Source organism: Canis aureus, chromosome 17 (genome assembly GCF_053574225.1).
Source record: "Canis aureus isolate CA01 chromosome 17, VMU_Caureus_v.1.0, whole genome shotgun sequence".
Taxonomy (NCBI): Eukaryota; Metazoa; Chordata; class Mammalia; order Carnivora; family Canidae; genus Canis; species Canis aureus.
In genome coordinates, this window is record NC_135627.1 from 9,464,529 (window position 1) to 9,492,444 (window position 27,916).

Here is a 27,916-nt window from a genome sequence, read left to right on the forward strand (position 1 = left end):
CCCTGGGCCAAAGGCAGGCGCTAAACCGCTGCGCCACCCAGGGATCTCCCCTTTTGAATATCTTGTCAAGTTTCAGCTGGGACAACCAGTAAATATTCCTGGCAGTATTGAACAATCTATTGGATACAAGAAGGTGCAAAAGATACTGCTCTCTCAAGATCCAGAGTCATTCCCATAGATAGCCAAAATCAAGACTGACACAATTGCCTTGAGAGCTGGCAATAGTCTGTAGGACACTAGCCACAAATGGAGTGCAATAATTTATTTCTTTGATACAGAGAGAGATTACAGGCAGGGGGAGTGGCAGAGGAAGAGCGAGAAGCAGACTCCTTGCTGAGCAGGGACTTGACTCACAGGGCTTTATCCCAGGACCCCAGGATCATGACCTGAGCCAAAAGCAGATGCTCTCCTGACTGAGCCACTGCTGCTTATATTTTGAGGGCCTGCAATCTGATGGTTGCCAGGCCAGGTTCTGAGGACACAAAATGAGACAAATAAGAAGGCAATAGCTGTCCTTGAGAGATAAAGGATCAATATCCAAACCATCTTGAAAAGGAAGGGATAACATGAACTTTTACCTTTCTTTCTTGACCAGGCACTATAGACAGAGATCCAGAAGGCTGATTCTGGTAAGAATTTTCACCCTTCACTGGCTTCTGTCAATTTTCCCCTGATCCCTTTTCCAAAGCTCCAGAGTTAAGCGGGTTTGAGGTAGAGAGTGAAGCTGGGGTATCTACCAGAATTTAGCAATGTTTTTAATTTTATTTTAGTTTCCCCTTGGCTGTTTAAGGGAATACTGGTAGCAGTTTACTGGAGAATCCCTTGGAATCCCGTCAGTCCTGAAAGGGGCCCGTGTGGGGGCCTTCTTTTGGTGGTAGATATAGGGGCTTCTGGATATAGGCCATTATAGTCTGGATAGAGGCAGATTTTTGTTTATGGTCCTGTAGTCTATTTAGAGTGGAAAGGCAGCACAGATGGAGGATTACTGAGGTCGAGGAGGGTAGCAGGGAGTAGTAGAAGTCATTTCATTCTCATAATCTTTTTAGGAACCTCTTATCCTTAATTATTTATTAGCTTTTTGCAATGAATCTTTCCATGAAGGTGTTTTGGACTTTTGAAGTCTTTCAAATTCTTCTGCATGCCAATCAAAATAGGTCTCCCATTTTGTTTGTTTGATTCAGGAACACTTACTTCTAAAGCATTTAAAAAAGTTTTCATTTATTTATTCATGAGACACACAGAAAGAGAGAGAGAGAGAGAGGCAGAGGGAGAAGCAGGCTCCATGCAGGGTGCCTGACGTGGGACTCGATCCCAGGGCTCCAGGACCACGATCTGGGCTGAAGGCGGCGCTAAGCCACTGAGCCACCCGGGCTGCCCAGAACAGTTACTTTCAAGTTCACTTTTAAAATAAATGATCTTTTCTAATTGGAATGTTCCCCATAAAGGCCATTTTAAATCTAGACTGTCTTGGTAAGATCTGGCCATTTTTGTAGATACTTACAACTTTGGGGACCATAGTCCTTAGACATAAAATAAACATTTGTACTGGAAGATGGCATACTTGATTCTTTGGAACTTGATGATCCCATTTCTTTAGCGAAGCTTTGGGTCTCCCAGAGCCAAATGTCTAAGAGGTACATGCCATTGGGTTGGGAATTTTGTGGTGTTTTACAGTGTGCCTTGTTGCTCACACATTTTCTTGACATTGGCAGATGGCCTAGTGTCGATCTAACCCATTCTGTGATCAATTTATCCTAGCACAGGAGTCTTCCAGTTAGGTGGTAAACACTCTAAGAGCTTTTAGGCATTATGTGACCTGTGCTCACATATTCTGTGATTTTGGCTTCTGAGATTCCCATTAGCAATAGATCTATTATTTCTTTCACAAAAAAAATGTCTTTATAGTGGTGGATACCTTAATGGCTTTTAATAGTCTAGCTTGCACCCACTTAGATTTTGATGTGTCATTGGTTGGAAAAGGCTGAATTTCTTGTCTTCATTTCCCCAAGTTTCCTCGCAGTTTGTGCTGTGAACTTACCTTAAAGCGTTGTGAGTCTTGCCCCCCCCCCCAAGGCTGCCATCTTTCTTTCTTTAGATAGAGGGGTAACCACTATTTTCCTTTCAAATAATCCATCATAATTCAGCCATACTTACTGTTTCTGCCTGCCTGTCCACAGTTCCTGAGACTTGTAAGGAACCCCTCAAAGGTGCCTACCTTGTAGATGAGTTTGGCCACAAACTTAAATGTTGTAGCTCACTAAGTCTCGTTGCAAAAAACCTGGAGTCCCTCATACCTCAATTTTCCAACTGGAAGAATTAAGATGAATAAATTTGAGTAGCTCAGAATGCAAAAGAAGCAGAGCTTGATCAGAGAGAAACTTATCAGAGCAGCCAGAGAGGCAGCAAATAAAATGGCTCTCTGGGTACATTCGCGTGCTTCTAGAAGCCATCCCGGAATCTTTAGCAGCTGTCTTCAGGTCTCATCTCATTGCCAAAACTGGCAATTTGCAAAACGAAAACAATTTAGTAATCAGTCTGATGTCCTTTCTTCAAGGGAAAGCAATCCTTGGTTGGGGGAGTACAGTGCTCATGAGTAGTTGGAACATTATTCCCAAGGAATTTGGGGAAAATATGAGTTTTAAAAAACATTAGAAGAGGCCATGTGGAAGCAGGCATGATTGGCTAGGAGGTTAGGGATTCCCTTATAAGGACGGCAGGTCCTATTTTCTAAGGTAAGGTAACCTAGCTAAAGCTGAGTTGGAGGTTTGTGATTTGTATATGTTAGATTTCCTTGACAGGTGTTTCCCATTAAGTGCAGGCTCACTCAAGTTTGGATTTGTGATGTGGGCCAGGTTGCAGGGCCTGCCTCCATTTTGTGGGTCCTGATATACAAATTAACTTTATCGGGGCTTGTGAACAGATCATGTGTTCTGTGACATGGTCAGATTTACTGTTAAGACAATTGCTATGGTGGACAGTGTGGGTTAAAATAACTTTGAATGGGGGCAAGATTGAAGGTAGAAAGTCCAAAAGGAAGCAACTGAAGTAGAAGTGGCAAGGTCCAAAACAAGCCAGTGACAGGGGCTGGACTGGAAGGAAGTGCAGTCTCTCTACCGCAGTGGCCAATGTGAATTTGGGAAGGAAGAAGAGGGAGGAATCTAGAATGTTTTGACCATAGGTTTTTGATTTGGATGACTCCTGTTCGCCAGTAGCATTCCCCCATTTCCTTGAAACACGAGGTAAAAAACTTAGCTCTCTTCAGGCTCTTCATATCAAAGCGCTGTGGTAGTGAAAGTAGAAAACTGACAAGCTTCTCTTTTTAGATCAAAACTTAAATAGGCAGTTCTAGGAGAGTTGTTCTGGGATAAAGAGTTCATTTTCTTCACTTCAAACCTGGAAGTCCTCAGGGATGGAAAAAAATGCTTTACAATGAAGAAAAGTCAAGAAATTTTTTTCATGATAATATGCAGTTCTTTGTCAGTAGTAGATGTTTTTGTACACAATAGCTTGTTCAGTTTGAGGAGTCCATGAGTACAATTAAAAGCCAAGTTTTCCAATTAACTATTCAGGCCTGGCAAGAAAAGGAAGTGTGAACTTTATTGAATTTACATATGTAAGTGTGCGCACCTGCTTTTTAGATAGAAAGGAATGTAGTTGTAATTAAAATGCTTTTTTCCCCCTATAACATTTTGTTGTCTACACAATTACAGTGGATCGGTGTAACCTTTTCAGGAATGCTGCCTTTTAGATAAAGTGTAGTTTGGGAGGGATTGCAATCTCTTTTCTTTCCATTTCCTATGTGGAGCACAGGGTACACTACTGTTGTACTTCAAGAAAGAAGAAATGTGAGAATAAGACTTAAAAAATTAAAACAATTGTAGGGCTTTTAAGAAAAATAGCCAGCTATTTTAAAGTCTGAAACTCATCTTTGGTTGTGTTACTGTTGTACACCAGGTATTGTAGTTCTTAAGCAAAGGAAAGATCTGTTTGCCAGAAGGCCTGAGTCAGTTCTTTAAATACTCAGTAATCACCATTCTGCTTCAACATTTTACTGGTGGGCCAGATTTTTTTTTTTTCCAAAATGCCATTTTTTGTTTGCTAAACATAGTTTTTTTTTAATAAATTTATTTTTTATTGGTGTTCAATTTGCCAACACATAGAATAACACCCAGTGCTCATCCTATCAAGTGCCCCCCTCAGTGCCTGTCACCCAGTCATCCCCACCCCCCGCCCACCTCCCCTTCCAACACCCCTAGTTCATTTCCCAGAGTTAGGAGTCTCTCATGTTCTGTCTCCCTTTCTGATATTTCCCACTCATTTCTTCTCCTTTCCCCTTTATTCCCTTTCACTATTTTTTATATTCCCCAAATGAAGGATACCATATAATGTTTGTCCTTCTCCTATTGACTTATTTCACTCAGCATAATACCCTCCAGTTCCATCCACGTTGAAGCAAATGGTGGGTATTTGTCGTTTCTAATGGCTGAGGAATATCCCACTGTATACATAGACCACATCTTCTTTATCCATTCATCTTTCGATGGACACCGAGGCTCCTTCCACAGTTTGGCTATTGTGGACATTGCTGCTATAAACATCGGGGTGCAGGTGTCCCGGCGTTTCATTGCATCTGTATCTTTGGGGTAAATCCCCAGCAGTGCAATTGCTGGGTCGTAGGGCAGGTCTATTTTTAACTCTTTGAAGAGCCTCCACACAGTTTTCCAGAGTGGCTGCACATTTCCAGTGGCAGTTCACATTCCCACCAACAGTGCAGGAGGGTTCCCCTTTCTCCACATCCTCTCCAACATTTGTGGTTTCCTGCCTTGTTAATTTTCCCCATTCTCACTGGTGTGAGGTGGTATCTCATTGTGGTTTTGATTTGTATTTCCGTGATGGCCAGTGATGCAGAGCATTTTCTCATGTGCTTGTTGGGCATGTCTATGTCTTCCTCTGTGAGATTTCTGTTCATGTCTTTTGCCCATTTCATGATTGGATTGTTTGTTTCTTTGCTGTTGAGTTTAAGAAGTTCTTTATAGATCTTGGAAACCAGCCTGGTGGGCCAGATTGAAAACAGTAGCCCAGTTGGCTTGCTCCTCCTCTATTATCCAATGACTTGACCTGTTTCCTAGGAATTTGCATTTTTCACAGATTTTTTTTTAAAGATTTTATTTATTTATTCATGAGAGACAGAGAGAGAGAGAGAGAGAGAGAGAGGCAGAGACACAGGCAGAGGGAGAAGCAGGCTCCATGCAGGGAGCCTGACGTGGGACTTGATCCCGGGTCTTCAGGATCTCCAGGATCTCCAGGATCACACTCTGGGCCCAAGGCAGCACTAAACTGCTGAGCCACCTGGGCTGCCATTTTCACTGACTTAATTACATTCTCTTTTACGTTGAAGTTTTCCACTCAAATGCCAATTCAGTGACATAAAATTCCTCATATATCATACATATAGTAACGGATATGAAATCCTGGAAATACTTTTAATGGAGTGGATGTTAGAACTATTTTAATGATGCAGTAACAAAAAATGAAAAAAGTGAATTTTAAAAGGATAGAAATTTTGCATCATTAGTACTTATTGTTGATTCTCTCTTTTCTAATTATATTTCTGTTTGAAATCTTGGGAATAATCTTAAAGAGCACAGTTCTGAGGTGATTCTGTGGCACATGCACCTTTTTTATGGGAACATTAAACCCGTGGTATATAAGAGTGTGGCCTAATCTGCAGAAGCATGAAGTTTGATCTCTGTTCTTTGCTTTGTCCTTTACCAAAGTGCTTTTCCATCTCTGAAAATTCACCCTTTGTCCCACTCTGCCTGTATTTGTGCTATCATACTTGAAATTTTGTCCTTTCACATATTTCCTTGAGGCATGCCTTTCAAAAGTTTTGTTCTTAATTTACTCTTCAGGCAAGGTTGGGATTAGCATTCTATTGAATCTTCAACTTTCACGTGTATTACATGAGGGAAAAAAGGCAAAAAAGACTAACAATACAGTTGTCAGAGAGTAAATGAGAAACGTGTATTTTGACTTGAGACGTTCACCTAAAGTGGCATTTATTTGACTTAATTTTTTTTTTCTGGACTTTAAATAGCATGTAAAAAACTGTGATATGGATCTCTTGCTTCTTAGATTATATAATAAAATGACTTTTGGGTGATATTATTATAATAAATATTCTGCCTCACATTCCCACTAATGAATGCACATTAAAGTTACTAGATTATTTTTTTTTTAAGATTTTATTATTTATTTATTTATTCACGAGAGACACAGAGAGAGTGAGAGAGAGGCAGAGACACAGGCAAAGGGAGAAGCAGGCTCCATGCAGGGAGCCCGATGTGGGACTCGATCCCGGGACTCCAGGATCAGGCCCTGGGCTGAGGGCAGTGCTAAACCGCTAGAGCCACCCGGGCTGCCCAAGTTACTAGATTTTTAAAAGCATATTGCTCTCCTACTTTAACAGAAATATTTTGAATTACTTTGAATCTGATGTTATCACTATCTCTAAATAAATGATTACAACTGTAGAGAATGCTTTCTATGTACGACATAACTTACCTATATTACCTAATTAGTTCTCATAACCACAGGTAAGAATTTTTCTTATAACATGAGTTTGAACTATATGGGGTCCAATTGTATGTGGATGTTTTTCAATAAATCTATTGGAAAAATTTTTTGAGATTTCTGACAGTTGGAAAAAGCTTGCAGACAATGGTTAGCCTAGAAAGACTGAAAAAATTGAGGAAAAAGTTAGGTATTATTATAATAATATAGTATATTATACATATAACATACAAAATATGTTAACCAACTGTTTACATTATTGGTAAGGCTTCCAGTCAGCAGTAGGCTATTGGTAGTTAAGTTTTTGGAGAGTCAAAAGTTATACATGGACTTTTTTTTTTTTTTTTTTTTTATATACATGGACTTTTGACTGTGCAGGGGATCAGCACCCCTAAGCTGGGTGTTGTTCAAGAGTCAACTGTATTTATCCTTAAAAGGATAAAACCCAGGTATGAAGAGGTTAAGGAAGTTGCCTGGTGGTATCTAGCTAGCAATTAAAGATCCAGGCACAAACTCAAGCAGTATTACTCCAGAATGCATACTCTTAAATCCTTGTGTTGTAGCTGCCTCTCTAAAGACCATGTTCAAAGAATGTGTGCAGGGATGCCTGGGTGGCTCAGCAGTTGAGTGTCTGCTTTCCCGGAATCCCGGAATCAGGTCCCACATCGGGCTCCCTGCATGGAGCCTGCTTCTCCCTCTGCCTATGTCTCTGCCTCTCTCTCTCTCTCTCTCTCTCTCTCTCTCTCTGTATGTGTGTCTCTCATGAATGAATAAAGTCTTTAAAAACAAACAAGAACAAAGAATGTGTGCATACCTGGCCAGCATGTTTTAGTGTGTCTGAATCATTATATCCTGAAACTAAAAGAGACCGTAATATATTCAGTATTTGGATATTCAGAACTTATAATGCTTTTTTTATGGAGCATAATTTACACCTTAAAACACCAGTTCTTAACTGCATTGTTTGAAGTCTTTTGACTATTGTATCCTTGTAACCAGTGCCCCAGTCAAAACATAGAACATACCATCACCCCAGAAAACCCCTTCCCTGTTCTCTTCTATTTCCATCTGGGACTCTCCTAAGAAGCAGCCACCATTCTGATGTCTCTCACTTAAACTTAGCATGCGGTAGAACCTCATATTATAAAATCATGGTGTTCTCACACTTTTGAGTTTGCTTCTTTCACTCACCATTTTGTTTTTGAGATTTATCCATGTCATTGCATGTTAGATGTGTATAGAATGTGATGTGATAGCTTTTGTTTACTTTTTTTTTCCTGTAAATTAGAAACTCCTAATTGAACAGACTTACTTTAGTTAACAGGCAGAAGTTGTCCACAACTACAAAGGATTTGAGAGTTGACCCAGTTTGCAGGCTAGCAAGTTAGCCTGCCCCAGTTACATAGATGCTGGCTGAAGACAGGTGACTCCTGGGTCAGAGATAAAGGACTTTATTACTCAGGACACAGCAGGCAGCATGAGCTTCATGTTCTCATTGATTCCTCTTGTCCCCAAATCCCCCAGGAGCAAAGCTGAGTGACCCAGGTAGATGCTTGTGCATGAGGTTTATGTCATGGCTGAGGAACTCCAGCGTTAGACAGTCCCCCATCTTTTAAGGAGTGTCTAGCAAAGCTGCCCAACCTTTGCCCCGCAGGGAGGTATTGTCTTTATTTTCCTGGTCAGGAAACAAATCTGTCTTCTAACCTGGAAGGAGGCATTATCCCTGGATTCCAAGGTTGTAGTATCCTTGCAAAGAGTCTGAGATAAAAGCTGGTACAAGACATGCAGAAATCCCATGGATAAGTTGTCATTTAAATCTATTTCTGAAAAGCAAAGCTTTCTTCCCTTTCTGTTTCTCTTAGGACTGCTGTTCTTGTTGTTCCAAAGGTGAAGTTAGTCTATAGAAAAATGTCTGATATTTGTGAATTCAAAAGTGATCCTGAGGTTTTGAGAAGATAGATGGTATATAATCCTATACAATAATCTTATCAGTATTTATTAAATGGGATGTGGTATATTCTCTATTAGTTACTGAAAGGGATTTAAAACATCCTGTAAGGATTTGGTCTTTGGCCCATCAGTATGTAAGCTAAATGTATGGAGAATGTGAGAAATGAAGGAGTCCTGAACAACTGAAGGTTAACTGGAGTGCTGTAGGACACACCTGTGGGATGTCAGAGAAAGAAAGGGAAATCTTTTAGACAAGTGTGACCTTAGCTGAGTCTTGAATGCATTGTCTCACCTGGCGGGGGAGACAAGTATATTCTTGGCAGGGGGAGTAATAGGAGTGCAAGTCAAAGGCTGAGGGAAAGGTATATGGTGATTTGTGGGAATGTTAATGAAATCATATTTTCGAAGATTAGAGGAATCATAATTTGGAGTCCAAAAGCCTGGCAGAGGAGTTATACTGGATGTGGTAAAAATTAGTGAACTAGAGAATGTTTCCGCAGCAGGGAGTCACATGCTTGAGAACTGCTGTGGTACTGTTGGAAAGTGCAACTGGTGGAGCTGGTTGTGGGAGGGTAGCACTAGGAGGAGGCTTTCATAATAAAGCAGTCAATCGAAGAAGTGTCCTTTCTTATTTGGAGATGGGAAACAGGAACTCTGATTAAGGGATGGTTCTGAGTATGGCTGAATAACTAGCTGGCGAAGTATCCCTCATTGCTTGGAAGGAGACAAACCAAAGGCACACCGAGACACTGTAACTGGAAGGCCATTGCTTCCTCTGAACTTGGAGGGATGGCTAAGATAAAAGGTGTAAATGGGAGAAAGCAATGTCATTGGGGAGGCTCAAGTCAGCTTCAGTCTGCTCCTTGAAATCAATGATGATGTGCTGAGAACGTGGGACAGGAAGTGTAGCAAATATGCTGTTAAAGTTACATGTCCCTGATACATAGATGAACATGTGTCATACATGTCTTACATAATTTGAGGCCAGATCCCAGTTTGAATTCTCTAGCTCTAGTAGCTTTATTGGCTCTCTAAATAAGGTGGGACTGAAACACAGTGTTTTCAAGGTGAAGTATTGAGCAACTCTGTAGTACCTATGTACTCATCACAGCAATTTATTTCTCTACAAGATGATATTTTACAGTGAAACACCACAATGGGAAGGGCTAGAATGTCATAGGCTATTTGGATATAAAGCTATTTGGGTATTTCAGCAACGTGGACCACATTTTTTTCCTGTAAGAGTCCTGGTACAGTGTGCTGTTCTGGCTCTAGTGGTGAACATGTGTTTTAGTAACCCTTAATGACCACTAGTGGATCAGAGGTTAGTGGGGAGCTACATTCTGCTTGCTTGCTTTCTTTTTTTTTTTTTCTTTCTTTCTTTCTTTCTTTCTTTCTTTCTTTCTTTCTTTCTTTCTTTCTTTCTTTCTTTCTTTTTTTCTAATTTAAGGTTTTATTTATCTATTCATGAGAGACAGAGAGAGAGAGGCAGAGACACAGGCAGAGAGAGAGGGAGAAGCAGGCTCCATGCAGGGAGCCCGACGCGGGACTCGATCCCGGGACTCCAGGATCACTCCCTGGGCTGAAGGCAGGCACTAAACCGCTGAGCCACTCAGGGATCTCCACATTCTGCTTTCTGTTATAAAATTTGAATTGTGTTTTATGGCTTAATGCCTGTTCCTTGCATGTCTTTATAAACTGGTATTTTAAGGAAGATAACTTTTATTAAAATAAGAGTCTTAATTAAATTACTAATGACTATTCAACCTTTATAAAAATGTACCTAGTAAGGCCTTAAAAGCAGCAAGTTCAGTTTCTTTGATTTAGAACTAGGATCTTTGCTAAGGGTCACAGTATTTAAGAGTGATACTTATGGGATCACAAGCATAATTTATATAAGAGGGGGAATGGGTTCATTTTAGATGGTGATAGCAGTACTAGATGCATCGTGGTAGAAGCAAACTGGCATCATAAACCTGAATTCTAAAAAAAATAAAAAAAAATAAACCTGAATTCTGTCATTTATGTTAGTGCATAATTGAATTAATAAAAATCTTCCCAAAATAGGATAAAGGTTAATAGTTGTACAATGTGAATATTGTCAGAATATTGCAGAGTTAATAAGTAAAGGCCTAAGTGTTGTATTAGCATAGCTTTGGATAAAAAATTAAAATATACACCGTTTGCATATAAAGATGCTACTTCAGAATTCACATTGTGCTTTATGGATTGGCATAGATATACACACTTTCTTATCTAGTCTTTCTGGTGCCCACTAACAAGGATTTGTGAGAGCCTTGAGAAAGGACATTAGAGTCATTGAACTGACTCTGAATCGTAACCTTACTCTCTTCTTGGTGTGATCCAAAGCAGAAGGAGGCATTAACTCTGTGAAATCTTGGTGACAGTTTTTGCCTGACTATGCCTTTCCTTTCATTGTAACAATTTAAATGTAAGGCAGTTCCTTGACCCTTTCTTTCTTGTGTTCTTTTAAATTTGTAATTGGTAGAAATGCTTTTTAATATTATTGTAGATTTCATTATGAGTTCTTCTTATCTCCTCTTCAGAATTATAAGAAAATTAAGGAAAATGGTAGAAGTTGGTACTGTTAGGCAGCCCCGGTGGCTTAGCGCCATCTTCAGCCCAGGGTGTGATCCTGGAGACCCAGGATCGAGTCCCACGTCAGGCTCCCTGCATGGAGACTGCTTCTCCCTCTGCCTGTGTCTCTGCCTCTCTCTCTCTCTGTGTCCCTTATGAATAAATAAATAAAATCTTAAAAAAAAAAAAAAGAAGTTGGTACTGCTAATAAATATGGCAATACAGGTACAAGGGACTTCGAAAATGGTGTAAGAGTAACTTTTAGGTAATACACATTATATTTATTTCCTAATTGCTATATTCCATTATGGTAAAATGTCCATATTTTGAGCTGCTGAATAGTGAGTGATATTCTATTTTAACTAAATTGTGGTTTGAATTTTTTTAATTTACAGGGAAAATGCTAAGTGTGTTGAATATATTTATGGAATGTATGCAAGGCATTTTAGCTTATTGCTAAATCCTGGATGTTTGTATACGTTCTCAATCTGCAGGCCAGTACAATCTTTTGCCCAAGAGAGCCGTTTGAGAAAGGTTCGTATTAACAGCATTCTGAAAGCAGAAAAAAATAGCTAAGAAGTAGGATCAATTAAAAAATAATAGGATATAAAAAAAATAATAGGATATATATTTTGTGTTTTTAAACTTAGGATTTTGAAATTAAAAAACAAATACTTTGTATCTTCACCAGTTCATTTCATGGCTTTTCAGTTGCTTTTGTTGAGATGATATTTAATTAAGATTAGATACTAAGATCTATACCATATGATGTAATGATTGAACACGACATTTTTAAGCATGTCTACTTCCTAAATCAGGTTAGCTAGTCAGGCATCTTAAGGTATTGGGTAGTTAAGGATTGCTATACTATAACCAGGATTTTAAACTTCTTTCAGATAATAGGCCATGTGGGTAACTTAGAAGTAAGAGTTCCTACCTCCAAATTTATGATATGTGATTAACACTGTAGGTTCTTTTATAGGTTTCAGTGTTGTTGTTTTTTTTTATTGTGATTTCCCTGTGTACTGAGAAATATTAGAGGATGAACAGAAAATAAGACATGAAAGAAAGGAATAAATAGACAATAGGACTTTAGGCTATTTAAAAATTCATTGGTAGGAAATGAAGAACACTCTAACTGACTTCTGTGGCTGCTGTCTTCATATGGTCAGTGCAGGAGTTTTAAGGTATCTAGCATCATTGATTCCCACTGTCTGTGGTGAAACATTCAGTAGCCCCTGAGTATCCATGGTTTTGCTTTCCAAGTTTCGGTCATCTTCCTGCAACCATAGACCAGAAGTGGATGATTCTTCTGACCATTGGTCGGAAGGTCAGTAGTTGTCTAACACTGTGTTCCAATGCCTACGTCATTCCCCTCACTTTATCTCCTCACCTAGGCATTTTATCATCTCCCATCACCACAAGAAGAACAGTGAGTACAGCACAAGTAGATATTTTGAGAGACCACACTCTCACAACTTTTATTACAGTACATTGTTAACATTGCTCTATTTTATTATTATTGTTGTTAATCTCTTACTGCACCTAATTTATAAATTAAACATTATCATACATATGTATATATAGGAAAAAGCATCTATATAGGGTTTGGTAGGGTCAACACTTTCATGCATCCACTGGATGTCTTGAAACATATGCCCCACAGATAAGGTGGGGGGGGGGAGGCTACTGTATTTGCCAATATTTTTTTTACTTTATAATCTCCTGATGATGCTATGACTCTTCTATCTCACTTTATTAACTAACCTGCCATATAAAGGAATCTATTTTAGATGTTCTCATGCATTATTTTTTGTTTGTTTGTTTTTTGTTTTTCCTTCAGCTACTTCATTTAATAAGGAAGGAGGAGATAATACCTTGATTCTAAGACTCCCTTTAAATTAATTACCTGTATCACTTTGGGATGGGCTCCCAACTGGATTAGAAATTATGGTTTAATAAAAAAATAAAATATGTGGACTTATGGTATATGTCTGTAGAGCATAGCATCTAATTTCTTTTGATTAATATTGTAGGGTATAGTCATATCACAGAATAATCTTTCATTCCTGTGGCGCTGATGCTGTGGGACTAATAAGAGGGTGTGGAGGGCTTTCTGGAAAGGATCAAACCCTAACTAAGTCATGATAGATAATATCTATCATAGATAACTTCTATGAATAATTGTCTCTGCTCATTAGTTATCATTTACTCCTTTCTCTACTTAAGAAATAATATTAGAGTTAATATAAGGACATTATTAGAATAACCTTGAATATATTCTAATTATATAAAAAAATCAACCATTGACAAATATTAGTACTTTATTGTTAGTAATAAATTACTTGAGCCACATCATGCAGCTGATCATGGTATATGAGTGGTTCAGGCACTGTGATTAAGAACTGATATTTTAGGGATGCCTGGGTGGCTCAGCGGTTGATAGTCTAGACGCCTTAGGTCAGGGTGTGATCCCAGTCTGGGGGGATCAAGTTCTGCATCGAGCTCCCTTTGAGGAGCCTGCTTCCCCCTCTGCCTATGTATCTGTGTCTCTCTGTATGTGTCTCATGAATAATTAAATAACTTTTTTTTAAATAAAATTTTTTTAAAAAATTTTAAAAAACTGATATTTTAGATTTTGGTGTTTGAGGATTGGTTTCTTTTTTAAAAAATAATATTACAGTTTTTTAATAGCATTTTTAAAGAATGAAGTCCCATTTCAGGTGGTTTGATTCAATATCCAACACTTACTGAATTCCTTCTATGAAGAATGGTATGCTTGGTCCAGTGGATGATGTATGAAGACAGGATCTTAGTCTTTCTAGGGGCAGTAGAGGGATAAGAAGGTTGGATAAAGATAGAAGGCTACTGGGTATGGTCAGTCCTGGAGCTAAAGAAGCAGTATTGCTAGAGGTGGAGGAATGAATCGATCCATTCTCCATCATTTCTCTCCTGTTTCCTTTTTCCCTTTGCCACTGCCACTTGTGAGATTCTGCATGTTGGACTAAATGAGGGATAGATTTGGGCTGGAGTATTCCAGAAAGAAGGCAGAGTCCATGGCTGTCCTTAGATAGCATTTCATGATAGGTTGGGTGCATTTTTAAGTTGAAGAATGCAGTGACAATAGTAATAGCTATAAAACAAGTCATGACTGGAAATTGTTTTTTGCCCCAGAAGGCCCACTGGAAATGCCCTTGGGGGTATTTGTGCAACTTTTTGATCTTTTTAAAATATGTTTACATGGCTATCCGTAGGTAGAATGCTTTCTGTAATATAAGAAATCCAAAATAATTGGTAGTACAACTATAATATCATTGTAAATATATTTCTCAGATCCAGATTATGAATTATCAATTTCATTTTTATGAGAGCTTTATTGAGGTATAATTCACATATTTTAAAATTTATCCTTTTAAAGTGTACATTTTAATAATTTTCAAATATATTCAGATATTGTGCAACTGTAACCATTACTACCATCTAATTTTAGAACCTTTCATTAACTTGAAAAGAAACTGCATACCTATAGCAAGTCACTATCTCTTCCTCCCCTTATATCCTGGCAAGGATTAACTCTCTTTTTGTTTCTGTGAGTTTGCTTATTCTGGATATTTTATATATAATACATGAATTCATTCAATTAGGATAATGTTTTCAAGGTTCATCCATGTTGTAATACATATCAATACTTCATTCTGTTTTATTTTCCAATAATATTCCCTTGTATAGATATACCACATTTTGTTTATTTATTCTTCAGATGAAGCACATTTGGGTTGTTTCCGTTTTTTATTACTAAAATATAATGCTGCTGTGAATATTTGTGTATAAATTTTTACTCATGTAAAAATTTCAGTTTTTTGAGGCATAGAATTGCTGGTCAGATGATAATTCTGTGTTAATACCTTGAGAGACCACCAAATTGTTTTAAAAAGTAGCTGCACAATTTTATATTTCTTCCAGCAATATGTGAAGGTTTCAGTTTCTCCCATTCTTGCCAATACTTGTTATTGTCTGTTGTTTTGATTATAGTCATCCTAGTGAGTGTGAAGTAGTAAGTCATTATGGTTTTGATTTGCATTTCTTTAATGACTAATGATGGTGAGCTTCTTTTCATGTGTTTATTGGCTATTTGTATATCTTCTTTGAAGAAATATTTATTCAAATTCTTTGCCCATTTTTAACTGGATTGACTTTATTTTTGAGTTGTAAGTTGTTCTTTACATATTCTGGATACAAGTTTCTTATTAAGTACAATTTATCTATTTTTTTTCATTCGTGTATTTGTTGTCCTATCTAAGAAACCATTTACTAACTGAAGATTTAGTCCTAACTTTTGTTCTGAGCCCCTTTCACTTCGGTGTTTGGTCCTTTTTGATTTTATTTTTATATATGGTGTAAGGTATGGGTCCAGCTACATTTCTTTGCTGTAAAGATTCAACTGTCCAGGGAATATTTGTGGAAAACCTCATGAGAGTTACAAATTTCATTTTAAGTTAATGTATAACCAAAGGACTTTTTACCATTCTTAATTTACTTTATTAAAGAATAATCTAAAGATGTCTTGATATTTCAAAGAAATGAATTTTGTTATATATTACATGAAATTATGATAATGATACTATGAAAATTTTTGGTAGCAATGCATACCAACTTTTACTTTACTTACTTTACTTAGTTTAGCTTATAAACACTTAAAAATTATACTCTGTGAAACTTATAAACACCTTTAAGAAATTAATACCCTTGTGAAAACAGAACACAGGCTATTTATAGATATATAGAGTGAACAATTTTTATAGATTTACCTTTTTATTTTTTTATTTATTTTTTTAATAGATTTACCTTTTTAAAAAAAGATTTTATTTATTCATGAGAGACAGAGAGAGAGAGAAAGAGAGAGAGAAGCAGAGACACAGGCAGAGAGAGAAGCAGGCTCCATGCAGGGAGCCCGATGTGGGACTCGATCCTGGGTCTCCAGGATCATGCCCTGCGCTGAAGGTGGCACTAAACCGCTGAGCCACCTGGGCTGCCCTATATTTATCTTTGATTGAAATATTGCTCTGGCTCTTCTTATCTATTTATTTTCAAAGCATGGGCATTTCATTAATATACTGACAATATGATACAATATTTACATTTAATTTGTCTACTTAGATTTAATTTTAATGCAGTGAAGGTGAGAATTCACTGTGAGATATAAATTATACTTCTTTTATTTAAATTTATTCCAGTTCACTACCTAAATATCTCGTGTGAAACCTAAACATTCCTTGATATGAATGTCATCTAAAGTTGTAACAGAACAACCCCTGCTACTATAGCTTACTGTGCTTTGTTTAAAAAAAAATATCACCCTATTTTCTATTAGAGTTAAGCTGTGTCATTATATATAGGTAGAGCCTCTCTCATAGCAGGTGAACATTCTCAATTCCAATCATCTGAGGAAAGATTCAGACATCAACTTGAACTCTGAAAGTGGGAGTAAACTACATAGGAAAAAAAATATCACACTCTCCCTATTGCTTCTCTTGGGTTAGGTTATTGGGTTATTAGATGTAATTAGGCTTTTGGGGCAGGTTGGAAGCTTAGCAGGGGGACATTCACGTATTGAAGTCTAAACTGTAAACAGGTAAACTATATGCTAGAATCCGGATCCATGGCATTTTATGTTGATTTTCTTCATGTTATTTCAAACATTTAATTATCTTATATTTATGTATTACAGCCTTGCCTTGGCTGTGCACTGGGAAATTAAGAGAAGAGCCGTTTACCTTTGCTTGAACTGAAGAATTAAATTTAGAGCAGCGCCAGTCTTTTCTTTCTTGAAGCCATCATTGGGGAGATATCCAAAGGGGAGTTGAATCTCAGGAGTCATGGTTAAGGCTATAAAAGGCCTAGCTGGCTTTCCAGTGAAAGCTTTGGGAAATCTTGGTGTTAGTTTCTAAGGAATAGAATAGGTTTTCCCTCCAAAGGTAAATTTTTTTTTTGATGATATAAAAAAATGTTTTATTTTCAAGTGCATTGCCATAGAGGAGTGAATTATGAGCCTCCTTTGCACTTCAGAGCCCTAACCAGGTCTTTGGTCTCAAGCCTTCAGGGCTGAAAGGAGCCTAGAACATTTTGTATTTTGCCCAGAGTGGGAATGACTGCAAACAGACAGTTCTGAAGTCCTTATATTGTTCTTGAGCTAAAGAATGTTGTCAAATATCTTTGCTAGAATTTTACAGTATCTGCTTTTCCGTGTCTATATTGTGGAGATGAGTCTTAATCACCTATACTAAAATATTTCAAAATATTTTATAAACTTTCCTAATTCGTATATTTACTTCATTTTTATTATTCTCTTCCTTAATCGCTTATATCGAACAATAATTGCCTCAAAAACTTTGAGGTACATTTTATGGGTTGTTCGTATTCTTTGATGCTGTTCGCCCTAGCTGTAAATGCATGGAGCACATTTTAAAGCAACCTTTTTGTACTGTCCTGTTGCTCTCAAAGATTGTTGTTGTACTTTTTCAGCTGTAAAAGCCTCATTTGTAGCTTTGAACTTTTCATTTTACTACTGGGTTTTTATTTTATTTTTTTCCAGCACTTCCCTTTCTGTAGTGTATTTAATTCTTTGTCGTGTTATTGGTGATACTACTCACACCTGACACTATAAATAGCTCATCTAGTCAACTTTGTATTATTCATGAAAATCGTAGCCCTTTCCTTTGTTCCTGCCTAACAACTTTGGGCTCTGTTGTTCATTTAATTTCCTTAGAAAAAAATATAACCTAGAGATTGAAGGTCTAGCTTGAATTTGCCTCTTTCAGGGTCTTTTAGGAAATGCCCTGCCTCATCAAGGAGCATCCTGTCTTGGGTGGGAGAGGGTTTGCACCCAGTGAGCACATGCTTTCCACTCCAGGAGTCAGGTGACTAGGGTTATTTCTAACTCCTGGCACCCCTGGGCTTGTGATGACTACTTACCACTCGGGAGACACAATGAACACCAGACTCTTCTTTTTCTCGAAAATACCATTGGAAAACTCAAAATTTCAATGTGCTGAGAAAATATAGTTGAGAACTTAGCAAGTGAAGATGAATGGCCTGATTCAAAATGTCAATCAACTAATTACAATAATTGATTTTCAATTGAATATTTAATGTCATAACAAGAACAGTGAAATTTCTTTTCAAGTTATTTTGTACTTCCTTGGATATTTAGTTACTTTATTTATTTAGAATTTTGTAGTGGTGGGAGTTCTTTCCAGGAGAGGCTGTGGGTGAGGAAAATATATGTTTAAGAGCATTATAGACTAAACAATTGTATCTATGACTCAGAAGAGAGTCCTGGGCTACATATAGACATGTGGGCATCATTGTTGTGTGGCTAATAGCTGAAAGCTTAGGAATGAAGAGGGCATGGAGGAGAGAGAATCAAGGGAAGATGTCTTAGAACTGAGTACTTACCAATTCCAATGTTTAAGACATAGAAGCCAGTCGGGCATATGTTATTGACAGGAGAACCCACTGACTCATTCCTTAAATATGAATATCAGTGTGAAATGGACTCTTGATACTATAGCTGCTGAATGAATATATATATATGTATATATATATTTGCAAATATATATATGTGTGTGTGTGTGTGTGTGTTTGAACTCAATAAAGAGAGAAGATACATTTTAAAAAAGAAAATTCATTAGGTTACCTTGTTCTTTTGATTATGATATTTGCCTTTATATATGTAGTTTTTAATCTGTTGTTAATCTTTTTGAGGAGCAGGTTTGAAAAATAAAAAAATAAGGCAGACTTTTTATTGACATTTTTATTTGCTGAGTTGAGGTTGGGTTTTCTTAAGACTAAGCATTGGTTATCTTGTGTGGAAAGAAAATCACATGAATGTTTTTTATTACTAGAATTTGGAGGACACAGCTCTAAATTACAAATTGAATTTTATGCTTCAGAATGTGCTTCCCAATATGCAGTTTTACCTTCTGAACATCAGGTCTTTAATTTATTTCACTTAGAAGGTAGGCTTATATGTTAGATTTAATTTGATTTTTTAAATGATAAAACCTTTCATAGTCTTCTGCATCATTATCAGTATAGAATAATAGTTTATGTCAAGGACTTGACTTACTGGTCATTAGTATGTTCCAATGTTTTATATTTTCAGCTAAAACATTTTATTATTTGAATCACACTCTCCCCTGGTTCTGGTTTGATCATGGCTGTGATTTGTGTGCCATTCTCAATTAGAGGCTGAGGAGCACCATTTCTTTCTGGCTCCCGCTAAACACCTGCCCCTGCATTGTTCCTGCATCTAATGATGAGAATTAAGATCACACATGGATGTAGATTTGTGTGTGGGTTGTGATTATGGTAGCAGAGGCATGACTTTTTATCTGAGTAGATGACTTTTTCTATCCCTCTCCGAATTTCCAGTTCCACGGGATAGAGTTGGTTGAAATGACTGGCCAGATGTTACAGCTTATTTCATCCAAGCCTGATGCATTGCTATGTCCTTCAAAACTCTGGCTTATATAAAGTTAGTAGTCTGAAATAGAGTTTAGCAAATGTCTGTTCATAAACTGACATTCTCTCATATCTCAAGCATTCTTTCTACTATGGAATCATTCATTAGCAAGCTTGTATTTTTATGAAATTATTTCAAGGTATTGGGAAGTTGGTTAGATTGCACAGACTGCCAATATATCTTGGGTCACTTTAGCCTTTTATTGAAATAATCTCCAGAAGGGATTGGTTTGATTTTGCATGACAAAATTCTCGTCAGTAAATTTTTAGCAAAGTGGCAGAATCTGACTCATCTGCTTTTTGATATACATAAAATCAGATTTACAACTTTAAGATGTTACTTTGTTATTTATTTTCCATCAAATGTATCAGATATGGATTTTTGTACTGTTAAAAACATAATCCTGCCTGCATTCCCTTGTCTTCACAACTGACTGTAATCTCTTAAATGAACCATTGTGAGCTTGGACATCAAACATATTTACCTTACTTTTATATTTTAGCCATCTGTGCCCATTAAATTGTAAGTTCCAATAAGATCTCAGGCTCTGGCTAACTCATTATTGAATGTTTGGTACCTAGAAGAGTGTCTTGCAGGCAGTAGATGCTCAGTAGATACTTAACAATTTAATTCATTGAATTACTCAGTTTTAATATTTCTTCAATGTATAATTCTCCAGAACCTGGAGAAGATAGGCTACCTATGAGAAAGAGGGGTAAGTAATAGTAGCATCCTCTTTGTACTTTGAAACTACCCCTAGCAAAAAAATATTACTGCAACAGTTTGTTCCTACTTTGCACATACAAACAAGCTTCAGGTCTAGTCTAGAACAATATTATAGCATAGGTCACATCAACAGGGCTGGAACTTACTTCAGGGCTGGAAAGGTCCTGAAATGTCGTCCATCCCAACTTTCCATCCAGTGTTTGAGTTCCTTCCATAGCATTGCCTGTCAGCCTTGGCCATCTATGAGAATGACTTGAGGAGCTTTAGAAATCCTAGTGGTTGGCCCTCAGTGCGGTCCAATGGTCTAAGAATCTCCAGGGATGGGACTGGGGCATCGGTATTTTTTAAATCTCCTTTGGTGACTCCAATGTGCAGTCAAGGTTAAAAGCCATTGTTTTATAAAATCCCTGCCAAATATATTTCCAGTCTAATTGAACTCCTTTGGAGATGAGCACCTCACTACCAAACTTGGTTTTGTGTATATTCCATTTATTCAGATGTTGACTTAATTACAAGAATGTTTGAATTATATACTGGTTGAATTACATGACATAAATCAAGCTCACCAATTTAATACTCAAATATTGATAAACAACACTTAAGAGAGACTGACACTTAAATTTGAATTATCTTCTTTGAAATAGTATTGCAACACTATTGAATGACTTCCAAAGGGCTGGTCATAAAATCACTTCAATCATTTTCAAATCTTACTTCAGCGGTAATCAGATTACTTGGTGTGACTCAGATGAACATTCTGCTCTATCTTAGAGTATTATGATTGTTTTATTTTCTGGTACCTGGGGAGACAGAAAAGTGATGGGCAGATTGTTTTTTGTATTTATCTGCCTGCACTTTACTGATATAATACACGATGTTTATTGCTAAGAATTAGGTAGGCCCTTTTGGAAATGTGCTAACTTCTTAGGACAGTAATGTGCTACCCAGGAAACTTCAAATATACTGAAAGAACTTAGGGGAGTGGTTATAGTTGGCTTTGTAAGTGCTTTTAGAGAAGAGTTTTTAGAGAAAGCTGTATGTGACACACAGATACGCAGACATGTGTATTCTTGCTTAGGAGCTTGTGTATCTGAAGGCCATTTACCTCTATGTCAATTTATTTGCATGCTTTTGCATTTCCTTTAGTAGAATGTGGGCACTTAAAGTCAGTATATAACATGATTATTAAATATTCAAGTGGTTGTAGAGCCAGACAAGCGTGGATTTTGGTCTCATTTCCATTCCTCCTCATTGTCTGGCCTGTGGCAGATTATTACTTTATCTCAGCCTCTGTCTCTATTTGTAAAGTAGATATATTGGCACATATCTTATAGGGATGTTGTGAGGCTTAATAGTAATAATGCATATAAAGTCACACAGTGAGACTCCTGTGGTTATTAGGAAGTACTTGTTAACATAAATTTTTTTGTTCCACTTTATTGTACCAGTATTTTATATTATTTTTATGTAAAAGGCTATACAAAAAAAAAAGGCTGTACATATTTAATATATACAACTAGATGAGTTTGGGGATGAAGACATACCATCACCAAGGCCAGAGACATATCCATCACCTCCTAAAGTTTCCTCTTGCCCCATTATTATTAATAGTAGCAGTAAGAGTACTTTACATAAAATCTGCCCTCTTAGAAAACTTTAAGTATACAATTGAGTATTGTTAGCTATAGGCAGGCAGTATGCTATATAGTAGACCTCCATAAGTTATTTATTTTACTTAACTAAAACTTTGTACCCCTTAACCACCACTTCCCCATTTTCCCCTCTCCCCAGCCCCTGGATATCATCATTCTATTCTCTGTTTCTGTAATTTGACTTTTTTAGGATTCCATATACAAATGAGATCATACAGTATTTGCCTTTCTGTGTCTGGTTTACTTTATTTAGCTAATGTCCTCCAGGCTCATCCATAATGCACAAATGGCAGGATTTCCTTCTTTTCTAAGACTGAATGGTACTCCATTGTATATGTATATACCACATTTTATTTATACATTCCTCCACTGATGGGTATTTAGATTGTTTTCTTATCTTGGCTATCGTGAATAATGTTGCAATAAACACGGGAGCTCAGGTTTCTCTTTGAAATCCTGATTTCAGTTCCTTTAGACAAATACCCAGAAGTGAGATTGCTGGATCATATGGTCGTTCTATTGTTAATTTTTTGAGGAGCCTCCATACTGTTTTCCATAATGTTCATTTTAATTTACATTCCTACCAACAATGTTTCCAGGTTTCCCCTTTCTCCATATCTTCACTGACACTTGTTTTCTTTTCTTTTTTTTAAATTAATAGCCATCTTAACAGGTGTGAGGTGATATTTCATTGTGGTTTTCATTTCCACTTTCTTGAGTAGCGATGTTGAGTACCTTTCCATATACCTGCAGCATTATTGGGCAGGTTATAATGGTTGTAAAATAATATCTTTTAAGACAATCATAGACAAAATCCTGGGACTAGTTCTGTTGAGAACATCACCTTTGCACTCCTTTATAAAAAACTACCCTCAGACATGATCTTAGATTGTGCCTTCACCAAACTGAATTTCCTATTGAGAGCCCTAATGCTACAGCTTATGGGTAAGGGTGGGTCTCTTTAAGGTCACAGAGCACAGTGGGGAATGGTTGAGGGCCTTAGGTTTTCCCTGGGACATCAGGAAATCTAGCCTTTATAGGTAGCACTCTTTTCAACTGAGACCCTTCTAGCATCTATTCATTGCTAGTCTTCTTGTCTTACATGTAGAGTTGTCAGATAAAGGATAACTATTTAAATTTTAATTTCAGATAAATAATTTTAATTATAAATATGCCCCAAGTATTGTGTGGAACATATTTGTACTAAAAGAAAGTATACATTGTTTCCTGAAATTCAAATTTAATGGGGAATTCTGTAGTTTTCTTATTTTTGTTTTTCTTCTTCTAAATCTGGCTATGCTGCCTAAGTGTTATAAGAATATTTTGGGTTAGATGTTTGGTAAGTTTTTAAAATGAAATGGTAGTATTTCTGAATGGAGTAGAGAGAAATACTGCTTAGATAAGTGAAGTGGCTATATTATAGCATTAAATGACTTGATTTGTTGAAATACTATAAATATAATTGTTACTGTTTAATAATAATAAATAAAATGAGACAATGATGGTGCAGGTAGAAGACTGTCTTCTTACTTCTCTAATTCCAAGAATTTAAGTGAATCCTAAACTTAATGCTCTTTCGACTATATACTTCCAGCACATTAAATAACATGTATTATAGTATCAGTATATCCTAATTTGAGAAAGTTTGAAGTTAAAAAGTGTTAATATATGATTATTCATGCTTTGAATAATTTCTTGCTTTATTAGTGCATTTAAAACATATTATGTACAAACCTTTTATTTGTGTATATTTTAATGTAGCAATTCTTGATCACCCCAGAACATACTGAATTTTCCTTTCTGTAAGCATTTATTTATTTAATTTTTTATTATTTTAAAATTTTTTCCTTCCATAGCTTTTTTTTTTTTACTTTGATATTCATTTATTTATTCATTCATTTAACATGACTAAGCATCTTCTATGTGCCAAGAATTGTGTTTAGTGCTGGAGATATAAAAATAAATAAGACAGAATCATTGTCCACATGGAGCTCACAGTATAGCTCTAGAAAGATGTGACATTGACATTATGATGGCATGTGACAAATATTATAACAAATGAAATATATTGCTTTTAGATCCACAAAAAGTAGCTTGATGGAGACTTCACTAAATATGTTTCATTTAAACTGGGTTTTCAAGGATGAATAAAAGTTTGTTCGACAAGAAGGCGGTTAAAGCCATTGGGGAGGGGTGTGGGGAAGGGAGAGAGAAAGAGAGAATTAGAAAAATCCCCAATAGCCCAGCCTATGAAAGATTGTGGAGTAACTGCTTAATAGTAAGAAGATGGTGGTGCCAGGGGCCCTCTGAAATAGCATAGAATGTGAAGTGGACAATAGGTTTAAAGACAGGTAAGATGAGCCCACTAAGACATCTTTTATGAGGTTCTAAATTTTGATTTTATTGTCTAGTCGACAGGGAATTACCCAAAGTTTTAAGTTAGTAAGACTTAACTGTTCATGTTTCAGGAACATATCTGGAATATAGAAAGACAGGTGGCCAGTTGCTGCAGTAGTTAAAGGTGGTGACATGAAGACATAGAAATACAGTAGTTGTAGTGGGAGTTGAGGCATCTTGGGTGGGCAACATTTCTAAGAATTTACTAGGTTTTGAATAATTTTCTGAGTGTTTTTTGGTGAGGAGCTTAGGGGAAGAAGTTTTGAGGATACAAGAGCTAAGTCTTGAGAGAGAGAGAGTGTATGTGTTTATGTGCATGTGTATATTATTCCCCCAAGAACTTAATGTCATTAGAGATAGGATCATTTTCCTAACACTTATTTTTTGGTTCCTCATAGCACATTAAATAATTCTCAGTAAATTCCTGTTAAACTTAAATAAGAAATGCAAAATGCTTATGATGAAGCATATTTATATATTAATTCTTTATTATTATTTTGATAAATCTATTGAATATTATAGGAATAACCCAGGATGCATGGTGGAAAATTCATTCTTTACCCCATTTGATGTTAAATAAAACAATCCAGTTGTCTAGTAACATAAGGATCTCATTACAATTAATGTTTGTGTTTTTTAAAAATAATTTTTTAAAAGATTTTATTTATTTATTCATGAGAGACACACAGAGAGAGGCAGAGACACAGGCAGAGGATGAAGCAGGCTCCATGCAGGGAGCCTGATGTGGGACTCAATCCTGGGACTCCAGTATCACGCCCTGAGCCGAAGGCAGGCGGTAAACCACTGAGCCACCCAGGGATCCCAATGTTTGTGTTATAATGTTTCCTGCTTTGTAATTATCAGCATTTACCTTAAAATGTGATTGTCTACAGTCCTTCTAATTTTTGATGTGTCAATACAATTATTTTTCCCATTGTTCAATTAAAGAGTTCAGTGCCAGGTGAGTCTGAGACAGACCAAATTGTGGATTTTGAATTCATGGTTGTAGCTTTGTATCTCAACACTTAAATCACAAAACTTGAGACAAAGCAGTGATGCTAAATAAAGGGCTTTCATGCTCCACGAAGTGTATTGCTTTATACACAAAACAACACAGTATTTAAATATTATTACACATACATTCTTGTAGTTTATTTTGTGTGTGTGTGTGTGTGTGTGTGTGTGTGTATATATATATATATATAAACTGAGATGACATCTAATGCTTTTCAGCTGTAAGTTTAATTTTACATCAGTGCATTAAGATAAGCTCACCAGTAGAAGAGGTGACGTGTAGGTCCTCAAACACTCAGACTCTAAGGCAGTGACGCCTAACCTTGAGCAGGTAAAGAGCCACATGGCCACAGAGTAGGGAGAGAGAGCGACCTTGTAATATCCCATTTGATAATGTCTGCAGTAAGATACTGTGTCACTATGACTCAGCACCACTCACACATTGAATTCTCAGCACAGAGAACACACAGAAGAGCAAAGCTGGTCTGTCACACCACCGATAGTTTGAGATACTGCACCTGCATTCTCAATAGTCCTCTCTCATTTCTCTTTATCTTTGGCTGCAATGGGAGAAAACAGAGTGGACCTGAGCAGTTTATTTTTTCACTTGTGCTGATGAGAGAGCGCAGCAGAACGCATGCTGTTCTACTTTCTCTGTGCTGCAGCAGGTCTGTTGGCCATGGCCTGGAGCTTTCAGGGAAGGACGGTGACAGAAGAATGCCAGAGTGTCCTGAGCCTCCATGTGGCTGGAAAGCCACATTTTACTGACACCAGCACTCCATTGGTAGGCTGTGTGATCTGGGCACACGACAGATGGTCCAACAATCCCCTGGCTTATATTGCAGGGAGATACATGTGACTTGTTTTTCAATGAGGGTACTGATGAGTTGTACTAGTCTGTTGATTGAGAGCTCACAATATATTCTTGGTGAGATCTCTCTGGAACAAATCCTGTGAAATGGTATAATGACTGTTGCACACAAATGGCTGGATTCTCTTAAAGAAAACAATTCTCATTATTGTCTTGTACTCATACTCATTTAGGTCCAGAGGATCCAATTATATACTTTAGGTTTTTACTTCATTGAGTTTAGAAATGACATACATCAAGTCACTGTAGAGGAAGAGGAGTTCTGATAGGAGGAAAAAGAACTTGTGAATCACTTCTGATCACAATTCAGAAGAAAAAAGGGAAAAAAAGTCCCTGAAGTTTATTACCTCATTTGTTATGTGGTAAATTTTTTAGGTATTTTATTTCTTTTAATTTTTGTGAGGTAAATATTACTCCTTTTTTTCTTTTTCTTTCTTTTTTTTTTAAATTTTTATTTATTTATGATAGTCACAGAGAGAGAGAGAGAGAGAGGTGCAGAGACACAGGCAGAGGGAGAAGCAGGCTCCATGCACCGGGAGCCCGATGTGGGATTCGATCCCGGGTCTCCAGGATCGCGCCCTGGCCCAAAGGCAGGCGCCAAACCGCTGCGCCACCCAGGGATCCCTACTCCTCTTTTTCTGAACTGACATGTTAAATGACCTATCATGTGTTAGCTACTGTGTTAGGACCCTAACATATTTTCTCACTCAATTCTCAAAATTAATTTTGTTATTTTAGGTATGTAAACTAGAATAGGCTAGATTATACTATATTAACAAAGAGATCCAAAATCTCAGTGGCCAAATAATATAAAGGTTTATTGTTGACTCACACCAAAATCACTATGGTGCCAGGTGACTTTCCAAGGCAGTTTTCTCCTTGTGGTCACTTGTAGTCAAGGCTGAGGGAAACACTACCACACTGCAGTTACACCGTCTGGAGTTAGTGGTTGTTGAGACAAGGGAAGAATCACAGGAGACTTAATTATGGGTTTTTAAGGCCTCAGTCTGGAAGTTACTACACACATTACTTTCCCTCAAAGCCCATTTGGGGGGAGCTAGTACATGGTCCCACTTAACAGTCAGCAAGGTGGGAAATAGAAAGAAGCAAGTGGGTTATGATGAACGTGACTGGGTCTGCTACGATATTATAACCCAATCTTAAAAATGAGAAAACTGATGTTCAAAGAAGTTAGATCATGTTCCCCAATCACACACTTAATAATTAGTATACTTAGTTCTTGAAACCAGGTCTCTTCCAGTCCAAGGAACATTTTTATGCCTTCTTTCTCCACGCTCCCAAACATACTGAGTATTTTAGTAGTTTATAGTTAGTTATATGTGGCTTTGTGGTAGCCAACCTCTAAGTTGCAGTGAGTCCTGGCTGCTGATATTCATACAGCACAATTTCCTCCCTCAGTGAATAGGGTTGATTTGTATAACAACTATAGTCTTGTGGAAATGACAAAATATGGCTTTTGGGACTAGATTATAAAAGACAGTGGTTTCCTTCTTGTTCTTTTGGATTACTCACTCTGGGAAAAGCCAGCTGCCATAATGTAAGGTCATTAAAGCAGCTCTATAGAGTTTTTGTATAGTCAGGAACTAAAGC

At 37.1% G+C, this 27,916-nt stretch overlaps 1 protein-coding gene across 7 annotated transcripts in view; it reads left to right on the forward strand.

Annotated features, from left to right (window-relative positions):
- FGF14 (fibroblast growth factor 14) overlaps positions 1 to 27,916 on the forward strand; it is a 614,603-nt gene that overhangs the window by 9,757 nt on the left and 576,930 nt on the right. For 3 of the 7 annotated variants that reach the window (XM_077855041.1, XM_077855042.1, XM_077855044.1), the window contains exon 2: positions 596 to 629. The exons of the other annotated variants lie outside the window; for them this stretch is intronic. The gene's annotated coding sequence lies outside the window, so the exon portion shown is untranslated. The remainder of the gene's footprint in view (positions 1 to 595; positions 630 to 27,916) is intronic. 7 annotated transcript variants of the gene reach the window in all.